Source organism: Rana temporaria, chromosome 7, assembly GCF_905171775.1.
Source record: "Rana temporaria chromosome 7, aRanTem1.1, whole genome shotgun sequence".
NCBI classification, from domain to species: Eukaryota; Metazoa; Chordata; class Amphibia; order Anura; family Ranidae; genus Rana; species Rana temporaria.
In genome coordinates, this window is record NC_053495.1 from 162,475,251 (window position 1) to 162,490,602 (window position 15,352).

At 44.4% G+C, this 15,352-nt stretch overlaps 1 protein-coding gene across 3 annotated transcripts in view; it reads right to left on the reverse strand.

The window, feature by feature from the left end:
- Positions 1–15,352, reverse strand: part of RASAL2 (RAS protein activator like 2) — a 425,879-nt gene that overhangs the window by 303,077 nt on the left and 107,450 nt on the right. Inside the window, exon 1 of one of the 3 annotated variants that reach the window (XM_040360355.1) lies at positions 11,591–11,687. The exons of the other annotated variants lie outside the window; for them this stretch is intronic. The gene's annotated coding sequence lies outside the window, so the exon portion shown is untranslated. Of the gene's footprint in view, positions 1–11,590; positions 11,688–15,352 lie in introns of those variants that run through there. 3 annotated transcript variants of the gene reach the window in all.

Consider the following 15,352-nt stretch of genomic DNA (forward strand, 5'->3'; position numbering starts at 1 on the left):
CCCCCCCCATTGTGTGCTGGGAACACTCGGCTCCCAGCACACAGCGGGAGCCAATTGGCGGGCGCAGCGCGACTCGCGCCGTAGGGAACCGGGCAGTGAAGCCGGAGCGCTTCACTTCCTGGTTCCCTCAGCGTGGATGGAGGGGGGAGCAGCAGGGTGACGAGCGATCGCTCGTCCTCTGCTGCGGACGCCGCTGGACTCCAGGACAGGTAAGTGTCCTAATATTAAAAGTCAGCAGCTGCAGTATTTGTAGCTGCTAGCTTTTAATATTTTTTTTTTGAGCGAACATCCGCTTTAAGTGTTAGCATTTAGGTTGTTAGTCACTTATGTAAAGTCTATCTAAACCTACTAGTCCATCCAGTACTACCCTCTCCAAACAATGCAGTCATCCCAAGGTGGCTCCCTTGCTCCTCCATAGATAGACCAGTCCCCCTAAGGAAGTGTTACTGGCCAGTTCTGCAGGTTAAAAACTAAAGGAAAAAAAACTAAAATAAAGAAATGTAATAAAAGTCATCACATCTAAGGATTAGTAAGCTGCATGATAATAATAAAACGATTTTGGGTTTAATACTGCTTTACGTTATACATTGCTCCGAGCGTTTAATCGCATACAAATACCAATCATTTCCAAAAATGATTGCCGTTTCACATAAGCATGGATTGTTCCTTCCTGGCTCCCAAAACACACAGACATTCACTGGCTGATGCTATGAACCGAGTATAAGATAGCTTGGCATAGACAGGACAGTAAGAGCCTACTGTCTGTACATTACACAAGACCACTTCTAAAAATACAACGATTGTTTACATAGGCTTAAGTTGTGAATGACAAAAACATCCAGCTCCCGTATACTAATCATTAGAGGACATCTGCTTCCCCTGGAATGCTTCCTGTGGGCAGAGACCACCTCGCCCTGGCTCTTGTAAACAGACACACCTGACACATACACATGTATGTCTCTGGAAAGGTCAACCCGAGCAGGCGAGGAAGAGGCAATGCACATCCCTGACCAGCTGTATTAGCGCAGCTTATTTAACAGCCATAGGTTCAGAGAAACTCCCAGCAGCCCATTTAAAAGTAAAAGTTTAAAAGTAATTTCTTCATACTAAAGCCCAACTACGGGCAAAAAAGTTTGTTTTCCCTTGTGGTCGGGTTGTGCCTGCACAGGTCAACGGCTCATTTCCTCTAGAGGTGAGGAGAAAGCTTTTGCTCACCTGATTCTTTGTTCCCCCGGAAAACAGCACACCCCCATGATCCAGCAGTAGACTGTTCCTAGTCTACGGAGTCTGCTCTGGGCTTGATGACGACAGGAATGGTCCACAACTCAAGATTAGTGGAGAGCAGGGATGGCGGAGGGGTCTTGTGCTGGGAGGATTAGGTAAGTATATCTCTGTTCACCAATGTATTGCCAAAAAAAAAAAAAGCAGTTCACCTATACAGTACGGGAACCACTGCATGGGAAAACTTATTTTTTTGCCCAGAGATTGGCTTTAAAAACTCATGTACACAGATATAAAAAACATAAATGAAATTTAATGAATACAGTGCTATAATAATTGTTACATCAATAAGGTATTTATTTCAAGTATAAGTAACTGAATTTGACCAGATATCAGGTTATTGTGGTCCCTGTATAAAGCAAAGCTCAGATTGAGAGAAAAGGAAGCAACACAAGGAGTCATATCAGTTAATGTACCGACAAGAAGGATGCTGATGGGTGGAGAGAGTAGAGAGACGAGCTGATGGGTGGAGAGAGTAGAGATACGAGCTGATGGGTGGAGAGAGTAGAGACGAGCTGATGGGTGGAGAGAGTAGAGAGAGACGAGCTGATGGGTGGAGAGAGTAGAGAGACGAGCTGATGGGTGGAGAGAGTAGAGAGAGACGAGCTGATGGGTGGAGAGAGTAGAGAGAGACGAGCTGATGGGTGGAGAGAGTAGAGAGAGACGAGCTGATGGGTGGAGAGAGTAGAGAGAGACGAGCCGATGGGTGGAGAGAGTAGAGAGAGACGAGCCGATGGGTGGAGAGAGTAGAGAGAGAGACGAGCCGATGGGTGGAGAGAGTAGAGAGACGAGCTGATGGGTGGAGAGAGTAGAGAGATGAGCTGATGGGTGGAGAGAGTAGAGGGAGGAGCTGATGGGTAGAAAGAGTTGAGAGACGAGCTGATGGGTGGAGAGAGTAGAGAGACGAGCTGATGGGTATAGAGAGTAGAGAGACGAGCTGATGGGTGGAGAGAGTAGAGAGACGAGCTGATGGGTGGAGAGAGTAGAGAGACGAGCTGATGGGTGGAGAGAGTAGAGAGATGAGCTGATGGGTGGAGAGAGTAGAGAGATGAGCTGATGGGTGGAGAGTAGAGAGACGAGCTGATGGGTAGAGAGAGTAGAGAGACGAGCTGATGGGTGGAGAGAGTAGAGAGACGAGCTGATGGGTGGAGAGAGTAGAGAGACGAGCTGATGGGTGGAGAGAGTAGAGAGACGAGCTGATGGGTGGAGAGAGTAGAGAGATGAGCTGATGGGTGGAGAGAGTAGAGAGATGAGCTGATGGGTGGAGAGAGTAGAGAGACGAGCCGATGGGTGGAGAGAGTAGAGAGACGAGCCGATGGGTGGAGAGAGTAGAGAGACGAGCCGATGGGTGGAGAGAGTAGAGAGACAAGCTGATGGGTGGAGAGAGTAGAGAGACGAGCTGATGGGTGGAGAGAGTAGAGAGATGAGCTGATGGGTGGAGAGAGTAGAGAGACGAGCTGATGGGTGGAGAGAGTAGAGAGATGAGCTGATGGGTGGAGAGAGTAGAGATGAGCTGATGGGTGGAGAGAGTAGAGAGATGAGCTGATGGGTGGAGAGAGTAGAGATGAGCTGATGGGTGGAGAGAGTAGAGAGACAAGCTGATGGGTGGAGAGAGTAGAGAGACAAGCTGATGGGTGGAGAGAGTAGAGAGACAAGCTGATGGGTGGAGAGAGTAGAGAGACGAGCTGATGGGTGGAGAGAGTAGAGATGAGCTGATGGGTGGAGAGAGTAGAGAGATGAGCTGATGGGTGGAGAGAGTAGAGAGATGAGCTGATGGGTGGAGAGAGTAGAGATATGAACTGATGGGTGGAGAAAGTAGAGAGATGAGCTAATTGCTGTGCTGACTCTTTTTACCTGTCCAGTAACAGACAGAAAGCTGGCACATGACATCTTGGGCTCAGAGAAAGTGTTCCGGATGATGCCGACTGCCATTCAAATTGGAAAACTGAAGACATCTAGTGTCGAAATTTTTGACTTGAGCTATGCATTTTTATTTTAAATTCTTCCTAAAAAGAAAGTACTACAGCATCCGAAATTATTACTTTCCACCAGGAGATGAATATAGATAGCCTACAATATGTTTAGGTGTGGAATGGAGAGGTGTGCTCCCTCCTGTGTTGAGGTGGGTCTGTCATTTACACTATTCCAATAATCTTGCCAATGTCCTAGTGAAGATAAACCCACCTCCTTTCCTTCCTTTCCCACACATTCTAAACCCCCCTTATCTGTTTTTGGTACACTAATCTCCTCTTCCCAAATATTCTTCCTTCTCTTGCCTTTAACCCATGCAAGAAGTGGGAACCAGCCTTAAAGGGGTTGTAAAGGTTCGTTTTTTATTTTCTAAATACGGTAGGTTCCTTTAAGCTAGTGCATTGTTGGTTCACTTACCTTTTCCTTGGATTTCCCTTCTAAATGTTTTTTTTTCTTTGTCTGAATTTCTCACTTCCTGTTCCTTCTCAGTAAGGTGTTCAGTAAGCTGTTCTAAATGACTTTCCACCACTCAGGATGATGGTGGAAAGCTTACTGAGGAGAAACAGGAAGTGAGAAATTCAAACAAAGAAAAAAAAACATTTAGAAGGGAAATCAAAGGAAAAGGTAAGTGAACCAACAATGCACTAGCTTAAAAGGAACCTATTTAGAAAATAAAAGACGAACCTTTACAACCCCTTTAAGTTTAGCATGGAGAAAAGCACTCAGTTCTTGTTATTTCATATACAATTTAATGAACCTAAACTAACCAACTTAGTTTGCCGAGCCACTGAAAATAGCAGAACGCATTATTATAGCCAATGTAGAAAACCAAATCAACACTTAAATCATGCTGGCCAGAAAAATGACCCACAGCAGATGCTGCAAACAGTCACCTTGAAGCCAAGCACTAGGCCCCATTTAGGTTGAAAGCAAGCTGTTCGTTAATCAGATGAATGGGCCATCTTATTTAATTTGGTAATCTTCATTATGGGCAAAAGATGACCTCAGCTCTGGTGCTCATGGCAGGAATGGTGCATTTTCATTGCCCAATGCAAACAGAGAAGCCAACGAAAGTGCTTTTGTTGGGACTTTGGATGCCGTAAACTGTCCAGTGTCAATGATGTATTGTGAGGATTACAATAGGGGGTGGTGATGAAAAGCGGTGAGGAGGCAAGGTTGACACAAAGGTCAATGTTACATGATCCAGAAATACAGCATTAGTCCGGGGTGGCATTGTCTTTAAAATGGCATACTGGATTAACCCTAAACAGTTTTTCAAAACGTACCAATTTGATGACCAATTTCTAATGACCAAGGAGGCAGTTTTTTTCTAAGCCGGCCATAGACATTTTCGAATCTTGGGCAGTTCTGCAGGGACCGTCTGAGATTGGAGGCGTGTATAACCACTTGCTAACTACACACTTTAGCTTTACTGCTACAATGCAGGCCTGCTTGCGCAGAATCGTGTGTACATATGTGATTCTGCTTCTCTGAGTAGGGGGCACACGTGTGCGTTGTTGGCGCCCTGGCTGTGCGGCGATTAGTCACACCACAAGCTGATCAGCTGGTGCTGGTCAATCTATCACCACCGGCACCTACTGATCAGTAAGGAGGAAAACAGGACAGAGATCTGTTTATGTAAACAATGCAGATCTTTGTCCTGCCCACAGCGATGTGCTGGTTTTCGCTTCCCTGCAAAGCAGGGAATAAATACAAGCACATCCCAGAGTGAAAGCACCTCACAGTACACACAAACACTGTTTGGGCACACATTTAACCCTTCGATCACCATAGACATTTAACCATTCAAAGCCTGTGTCCTTAGTACATTGACAGTGCCACTGGTCCCCACAAACTATCAAAATGTCAGTTGGTGTCAGATTGCCAGCCATACAATAGCGATCCCATGATAAGTCGCCGATTGCCGCCTTTACTAGTATAGAAACAAATAAAAATTACAATATATATCCCATAGTTTGTGGACTCTATAGCTTTTGCGCAAAGCAATCAATATATTTATTTCATTTCAGGTACTTACATAGCGCCGTCAATTTTCCGCAGCACTTTACATACACATTTTACATCAGTCCCTGCCCTCAATACGCTTTTTGGGATTTTTTTTTACCAAAAATATGTAGCAGAATGCATGTTGGCCTAAATTTATAAAGAGATTTGTTTTTTTTGTTTTTATATATGTCATGCCTTCATTTATAAAGCTCATCGTCTTCATTGACTTTAGTTTGTTTGAATTAAATCAATGCTGCTATCTAATGGACATTTTATTTAACTGCACCATTTCCATTCAATTCAGTTAGTTAGAATAGCTGGTTAGTTTTGGTCCATGCAAGCCTCCGTATTTCAATCCCATGAGGCTCCATGCTTTCTTTTCCATTTTCTCCCTGGAAGCAAGCACATGTCTGCTGAGTTCTATCCCACGTCAGCCATACCGATCCATCTCCGGTACGTTTATCTTTGTGTCTCTAGCTAGGTAGTGATGCTCTAATTGTGTGATTATTTACTAATTGTACCCGTTTCAGTTTTACTCTATCTTGTACTAATGAAAGTTCAAAAGGATTCTGCGCCTACTGGAATGCATTGATATGAGAAGAGTTATCAGTGTGCCCTAATACACCTCAGTCACGTGTAGTGAGGGGCATAACCATCTTTTTATTGGATAAATTAAAAAAAAACGATGGTTTCCCCCAAAATTGTTTGTCTTTTTTTTTGTTATAACACAAAAAAAAAAACCCCAGTGTGATCAAATACCACCAAAAGAGAGCTCTATTTGTGTTAAAAAGTTATATAAATCTAATTAGATTTGTGCACAGAGTTGCATGACAGCGCAATTGACAGTTAAAGTAATGCAGTGCAGTATCGCAAAAAAATGGCCTGGTAATAAAGGGGGTCAATTTTAAAGGAGGTCAATTGGATAAGCTTGTTCCAACAGTGACTGATGAGATGCATCATTACACCGAGGGCACTGCCACTGACACATATTGTATTCTAGTGCATACTTGCACAAAGTGCCATTTTAACATTTATTACCGCAAAGCAAACTCTGAAAGCGGCAAAAATAACTTCATAAAAGCAAATTGTAGATCATCTTGACCAGTAGTTGCTATGTACCATGATGAAATTTACGGCCCAACAATCACCAGGATCTATAAACATGGCATAAAAAAAAAGCGGGCCAGGGGCTCCTAGAGAACAACTATTACATGCTTTGCATTCCCCTCACATTAAAATCAATAGCTTACCTCAGACAAATTGCTGCTTAGAGAGCGGATGACAAATGTCTTAAAAAGCTCACTTTACTACAAATGGCATTCATAAAGTCAAGGTGGGCCGAGGGAAATTAAAATATAACAAATTCATCTTGTGGTCGGAAAGGTGTAAATAGAAAGATGAAGCAATTAGGTTTTATTACAAAATATATAACGTGCCTCTGCTTCTGTACAACTTCAGTGTAAATTGTGCATTCCAAATGGCACACATTAGGAGAGCAATCCTTCAAGGGAAGGGATCGGTGGCAAAGCACCTGAGAATACCAGAGCATGCCATGTGCCATTTATTTTAGTGATGAAAAAGCTTTGTATAGGATTGAAAGGCAATGACCCATATGGAATTTGTTTTTGTCTATTGTATGCAAAGAATACACATTCGTACAAGACAAATGTACACAATGCTGTCATCAACCAGGTGTCAAGAAAAATACACCAATCACAAATTATATAATACACACACACACACATAGTGGGGGTAATAAGTATTTGATCCCCTGCAGATTTTGTAAGTTAGCCCATTTGCAAAGAAATGAAGGGTCTACAATTGTTATCATAGGTGTATTTTAAAATGATAGAGACAGAATCAAAAACCCAGAAAGAACGCATAAAACAAATGATATAAATTAAAGAGGAAAAAAAAGCCGGAAAAATAAAAACTACAACCTGAAAGACAAAGGCATAATGAGCTAGTATGCATAGCATACTAGCTCACCATGAATTACTTACCTGAGATCGAAGCCCCCGCAGCGGTCCTCGTTCCCCTCTTCCGTTGCCGCCATGTCCCCCGGAGTGACTTCCGGGTATTGCGGTTCAGTCACTGTGATTGGCCGGCGCCGCAATGACGTCACTCCCGCGCATGCGTGCGGGAGCCGCCACGAACGGCATGATCGCTGTTAGTAGCGGCACGCTCAGTGCGCCTGCACGGTGTTGTCTACGGCGCATGCGCCGTAAACATCGGTGCCTATTGCAAAATATCTCCTAAACCGTGTAGGTTTAGGAGATATTTCTTGTACCTACAGGTAAGCCTTAGGCTGCATTCACATCTAGGCGGACAAAATCGCGGCGTTTTGTCCCGCGAACTGCGGCGACAAATAGCGGCGTTTTGTACCGCGATTTGCGGCGACAAAACGCGGCGATTGCCCGCCTAGATGTGCCACTAGATTGTCCCCCTATGGAGATGGTTTCCATCTCCTATTCCGAACGCCGCCTGAAAAAAAGGTCCGGGACTTTTTTTCAGGCGGCAGGCGTGGAGATGTGAACCATATCTATAGAGGGCAATGTTAAAACATCCCTCTGGCGTGTCGGGGCGGCAGCGGCGTCACACTACAGGCGACAAAACGCCTAGGTGTGAATGGGCTCTTAATCTAGGCTTACCTGTAGGTAAAAGTGGTCTGTAAGGGTTTACAACCACTTTAAGTTGCAGTTCAGTGAGTAAAATAAGTATTTGATCCCCAAGCAAAACATGACTTGGTACTTGGAGAAACCCCTGTTGGCAAGAACAGAGGCAAGACATTTCAGGTCGACAGGTTACCAGGTTTGCACACATCTCAGGAGGGATTTTGGTCCAATCTTCCTTACAGATCTTCTATAAATCCTTAAGGTTTCTTGGCTGTCACTTGGCAACTTGAAGCTTCAGTTCCCTCCATACATTTTCTATCTTATTAAGGTCTGGAGACTGATTAGGCCACTCCATGACCTTAATTACAGTCAAGTACGGAGGTGGAAACATTATGCGGTAGGGCAGTTTCTCTGCTAAAGGTACTGACTGACTTTGCCACCTTGAGGGGCCAATGAATAGGGCCATGTATTATAAAATATTGGATGATAACCTTCTTCCCCCATTGAAGATGAGTCCGCATGACAATGACCCAAATAAGGCAACAAAAGGAGTGGTTTAAAGTGGTTGTAAACCCTTACAAACCACTTTGTGCTACAGGTAAGCCTATAAGGCCTGTAGCTAGCCTGGATATCTCATAAACCTGCATGGTTTAGGAAATATCCCCCTGTATTAAGTATTATGCTTTTAATTTTCAGGGTTTGCTGTGAGCATAAGAGGAAGTAGGGTTTACTTATTCTTTAAGAAGAAGCACATTAAGGTCATGGAATGGCCTAGTCAGACTCCAGACCTTAATCCTATTGAAATTTAATGGAGGGAGCTGAAACTTCGCGTTGCCAAGCGACAGCCAAGAACCTTATGGATTTAGAGAAGATCTGTAAAAAAGTGTGGTCCAAAATCCCTCCTGAGATGTGTGCAAACCTGGTCACCAATCTGACGGCGCTAGTCTCGCCCCCTCCCCGTTCTCTCCGAGGCAACCCAAATTGCAGTATCGGTGTATAACAAACACACACTATTTGCAACCCATTTGCAGGTTGAAAATGTGAGTGTTATACGCCAATAAATACAGTATATGCTTTAAATTAAATCTTCAGTATACCCCAGCTGCAACAGATGGCAGTACCTGCACTGGCTCCTGAAACTAAAAGAAGGCTTAAGTGTAAAATCCAATAAATAGTACTACATACCATAGCTCCTCCTGATGGAAATGGTGAAGGTCATCTTGTTACGGTTGCAGCTGCTGGGGGTCCTTTCCAGTAAAAGCACAGGCCCCCAATTCCTCGTCATCCTGGGGTTTCACAATGCACCCCCCCCCCATTCATGGTGGCCACTCACACTGAGCCAGTCAAGCTGCACACATGCACAGTAGGTCCTCTCCCAGGCCACTCTGGGCCTTTCAAACTCTGCTCATGCGCTGTGCGCACAACTACAGGAGACCGCGCACTGGGTATTTGGGCTGTGACCCAGATAAGTCCTCTTTCTTAAGTTCTAAAGCGAAGACACAATGCAAATGTGTAAATACCATTTTGATAGCAGGTGAGTAGCAGATCCCCATAATCCTGCATGGTGTTGCTGTTGTAAACATAAAGGTGGTATCACTACAGCTTTCTCCAAGCTCCATTCCTTTCTTTGGCTTCCTATAGACCATCCAATTAACTGCTGGCGCCCAGACTGAGGAGTTTTCCAACCCACAAATTGTTGGTATTTTAAATCAGAGCACAACGTCAGGAAATCCTGACAGTAAGCAGCCTGCAGATAAGCTGCCTCAAAGAAAACACTGGCAAAACAAGACCACAACTCTCTGGAGGATCGTAAATGCGTCAAATCCAGTACAATGTCCCTGCTACAGTCACAATTCCTGACATAACTAATAAAGCCACCAGAAAATTACATAAAAAAATAAAAAAAAATGTATACACTACGCATGAGGCGCAGTTGAACTTGGTTCTCAGTGCTTTAGTGACAACGCTAATCAGACGATAAAGAAAGGTATTGTGCCCTCCAGAACATACGAGATCATACCTCCCAACTTTCGGAGGTGAGAATGAGGGACACTTATTAGCAAAAGTTTGTAGGCATAGGACACGCCTCCTTAAAAAGGGGGAAAAAAAATTATATAAATAAATAAAATATATATATATATATATATATATATATATATATATATATATATATATATATATATATATATATATATATAAAAACTGATTGGTTAAACCCACAAGTGTTTTTATTTTTTTACCACTAATATTCCTTTATATTGGCTTTTGAAATTTACAAATGCAGCAATCTTAGAAATTGGATGAAAGGTATAGCACTGTAAATCACTTTTTAATAAGTAGTGTTTTTTTATATACAACTATATAGATCAGACCAAAATGAGGAACAAATGAGGAGGGGCAGAGTCATTTTGTTTTGAATGCGGGACAGTCCCTTGAAATCAGGGACAGTTGGGAGGTTTGTAAAAAGGGAAAGGGGCAACGTTTTATGAAGACTAAACACGTTGGATGGAGCTACAATGTGTATTGTCATCATGCACCAGAATAGCCGATGGCCATCTTGTTGGTTTGAAACATTGTTTTAATATGCTTGGTTCTCTTTGCTTTATGCAAGTGCAACACTTTGAATACATTTTTGTAATGTTTTTGGAGTTTACTACACAGAGATGGTTCTGCTTGCTCTTTGACCTGTATGTCTTGGGAGATATAGTACTGTTTTGGTGGCAAATTGATCCCGAGATTGGAAGAAGTGGAACAAGAGGTGCGAACTGGATGATAGAATCTACCTGGAGTCTGGCCCCAATTACTGAGTTTAAAGCGGTTGTGCCATGAAAAAAAAAAAATATTAAAAGCCAGCAGCTACAAATACTGCAGCTGCTGACTTTTAATATTAGGACACTTACCTGTCCTGGAGTCCAGCGCCGATTGCAGCAGAGGACGAGCGATCGCTGTGTATTATGGAGTCCTGTGACCAGCGCTCTGTGTATTATGGAGTCCTGTAACCAGCGCTCTGTGTATTATGTAGTCTTGTGCCCAGCGCTCGTGTATTATGGAGTCCTGTGACCAGCGCTCTGTGTATTATGGAGTCCTGTGCCCAGCGCTCTGTGTATTATGGAGTCCTGTGACCAGCGCTCTGTGTATTATGGAGTCCTGTCCCCAGCGCTCTGTGTATTATGGAGTCCTGTGACCAGCGCTCTGTGTATTATGGAGTCCTGTGACCAGCGCTCTGTGTATTATGGAGTCCTGTGCCCAGCGCTCTGTGTATTATGGAGTCCTGTGACCAGCGCTCTGTGTATTATGGAGTCCTGTGCCGTTTGCCAATAAAAAAAAAAAATATGTCCCCGGATTTAAATTTTTAAAATCTGGTCACCTTATTCTAAGGATAAGGCCCAATGTAGTATTTAGATGCACTGGCTTCCAAACAATTTTCCAGCCCTAGTGATATCACCGAGGCACAACATGCCTCATAGGTCTTCAAACACATATTTTTATTAAATATTCCCAACACTTAATAGTAGACGTCTGCTCATCTAAAGATAATCATGAAAGACGACGTTCTCACTAGGCTACGGTTGGAAAAGATTACCCTAGTAAAATGTAGTAAGTGCAACCTTATGAAAATATTGTTCCAAGACACCATCTGGTTGACGGCACTTCATGTAGTCACTGACTGGTCCTCTTGGTCTGACAAGTTCCCGACTCATTGTACACAACCATACCTTGTAACCCGAACAAACGCCTGACATCACTGCACACAGAGCAATTGATGATCACAGTTTCCTTTGGCAGGAAAAAGTTTCGCACTAGGAAGTAGATGCTGGGAGATCAAGGCAGGGCTTAAAAAAAAAAAAAACCCTGGCAAAGAGACACGATTCCATCATCAAGATGGTGCCACCCAAATGAATTAAAACCAGCCTACAATACTTGCCTTGTCACAGAACCTGAAATACCACTTCTATACTCCCATAGCTTGTGCCAAGAAGCACTTACAAGTCATCATGTAGGTAGCTGCAAATAAACACTAACGGGGTCTGCCTTCGGATATATTTTAGTATACAGAGAACCAGGTTCTTATTAACACCCCGTTTTAACCCCAACATTTCATATTCCTAATATGTGCCTGATGTGCTTGTGATAAAAAGTATCCTGTTCTCATAGTATAAAATTCCCAGTGATCCTGCCAGTATTCCTGCTTTTCTATTTTAAACTGACCACGCTAGACAAATAAGCACAACTTTCCCAGCATAATCAGTTGTCCTGCATGTCCTCCAATGGCCATGCTTTGTGCTGACACGCCCCACCCCTGCACAGCTTCACACTGGGAAGATCAGTGTATCACTGTTTCCTGCCTCTGGCTGACACTTCCCCATACAGGACATTGCAAAGCCCATATTAGCAGATATTCATCTGAGACTAGGCAATCCATGTGATGAAAAATCTTCTGGTAGCCATGTATTCCAATATAAAATATACAGAATGATTTCAGAAAAGTTGATATCTGCTCTTGATTTGCCACACTAAGTGAGGTCATCATACATCTACCGGTAGCCACAATCTAAAATACACAAAAATACCATTGCTTGTTGCTTAAAGTGGTTGTAAAGAAAATAAAAAAAATATAAAATAATAAAAATAACAAACATGTTATACTTACCTCCACTGTGCAGCTCGTTTTGCACAGAGTGGCCCCTGATCCGTGTCTTCTGGGGTTCCTCGCCATCTGTCTCTGGTCCTCCCCGCAAGAACTCCACACATTCATGGGAGCGAGCGAGCATGGTGTGGAGTCCTTGCGGGCGCGCTTCTGTGATACAGTGATCAGCTATAGCTGCTCATTGTATCACTCGGCCCCGCCCCTCGGTGCGCCGCGTCATTGGATGTGCTTGACAGTAGCGCCAGCCAGTGGCTGAGCGGCTTTCAATCCATCTGCTCTAGCCAATCAACGGCCAGGCTGAGCTGCGAAGAGGATGTCGGGGCAGAGCGTGGGACTTTCGAGGGGCCAGGTAAGTATAACAAGGGGCCGGTATTGCCTAACGTTTTTCCACCTTAATGCATAGGCTTCATTAAGGTGAAAAAACGTTTACCTTTACAACCCCTTTAAAGCGGAACTTCACCCACAAGAGGAGGTTCTGCTTGTTTGCATGCTCACCCCCCTCCACTGCCTAATTTTGCACTTTTTTGGGGGGCAGATACCCGATTTTGACAGGTACCCGCTCCCACTTCAGTTCAGATACGGCATAGGGATTTGAGCTGGAAGTTTGCCCCCCATCCTTCCCCCGCAGCCTTTTGGAACACATGACAGGTCCCAAAAGACTGAGACAAGTCACAAAGCACATACATAGTAGGAAACCAGCTGTGAAGTCGCAAGGCGCTGGCGCCTGCATCTGGAGAATCGTCACGGGTGAGGACATCGTGGGCTCCCTGGACAGGTAAGTGTCATTACATTAAAAATCATTTTCATATTGCACTGAGCTGTCCTATCAGGATCCAGGACCACTGACCCTCTGTCTGGACAGTGCTGATTGGCCCTGTGCTGATGACATGCACTCTCCCAAGGAAAAAAAAAAAAAACTCTAGCAATACACACTAGGGTTGTCCCGATACCACTTTTTTAGGACCGAGTACGAGTACCGATACCTTTTTTCAAGTACTCGCCTATACCGAATACCGATACTTTTTTTAAATGTGTCCCCAAATGCAGCCATGTTCCCCCACAAATGCAGCCATGTCCCCCCTCAAATCCTTAAAAAAAAAAAACTAAAGGAGGGGGATGGGAAGGGAAGGAAAAACACAAAACTAGGGATGATCAGAAAGGAAAAGAAAAAAGAAAAAAGAGGGAGGGGGAGGGGGGACCAGATACACAAGGAAAGCACTCACATTGGCCGCATCCGTAATGATAAGAATATAGAACAGTACCCCTTCAAGAAGAGTGGGCAAAATCGGACTTTGAGGCTCGTGGAAGTATAAAAAATATATATACTTTGGTACTCAGCACAGGCTGTGACCCTGGGGCATACACGGACGCTACATGCACACAAGGTGTTTGCAAGACGATCTCTGTTATATGGGAGATGCTGTTCCTTTATCGATGGATGGCCTTATGTTTGCCTCTGTGAGCTGTCTTTTGCCCCAGCTTTAGGTCCCCTAGTGGATTTTTAAGGGATTCGGTTACCTGCATCTCTATCCCCGACACGTCTTCTTTTGCCTGGGGACTGTAATGTGTATTTGCTCATGTCATTATTGACATATTTGGCCTGGACCTGCGATCATCGATCTCTAAACATATTTTTTGTACTATCTACTACCATCGGTATATATTTCATCTATCATTGGAATCTTCCTGGATGATTATATCCACCGCTGTGTATCAGATTGTGAAAATCATGGCTACATAGTAGCAATAATCCTGTTCATTTTGTCCTGAAGAAGCCCCACGGTGAAACGCGTAGGCGACTTCAATAGGATTCTTTCACTATTCTCTTGTTCTGAATGGTTGTATTGTGATTGTTATCAGTTGCATTCCATTATACCATTGTTAGTGTACATTTTGTAAATTTATGTAATAAAATATATATTTTTTATACTTCCACGAGCCTCAAAGTCCGATTTTGCCCACTCTTCTTGAAGGGGTACTGTTCTATATTCCCCCCACAAATGCAGCCATGTCCCCCCCATATGCAGCCATTGCCCCCCCATATGCAGCCATGCCCCCCCCATATGCAGCCATGCCCCCCCCATATCCAGCCATGTCCCCCCCCCATATCCAGCCATGTCCCCCCCCCATATCCAGCCATGTCCCCCCCCCATATCCAGCCATGTCAACCCCCCATATCCAGCCATGTCAACCCCCCATCCAGCCATGTCTCCCCCCCCCATCCAGCCATGTCAAGCCCCCATCCAGCCATGTCAAGCCCCCATCCAGCCATGTCAAGCCCCCATCCAGCCATGTCAAGCCCCCATCCAGCCATGTCAAGCCCCCATCCAGCCATGTCTCCCCCCCATATCCCCCTTACCTGCATCCCCGCTGCCGCCAACTGGTTAATACGCGGGGAACATTACAGCTTTGAATAGCTGTAATGATTCGCGCCGCGTATAGACACTCCCCCTCGTTCGGGATTGGACAGTTCACCCGAGCAAGGGGGAGTGTCTATACGCGGCGCGAATCATTACAGCTATTCAAAGCTGTAATGTTCCCCGCCCGTATTATCCAGTAGGCGGTAGCGGGGATGCGGCGTAACGGCGGCGGGGGAGTATTCTATTTTGGTATCGGTGGTATTTGCGGGAGTACGAGTACTCCCGCAAATACTCGGAATCGGTCCCGATACTAGTATCGGTATTGGGACAACCCTAATACACACCAACCTGAGCATGTGCAGCCTGACTCCAGAAACTGTCTTATTCAGACCTGTTCTAGAGTCAGTGGAAAAAGGATCTGTGCATACATGATCAAGCAGCCTTTTTACACAATGCAGAGGATTAACCCC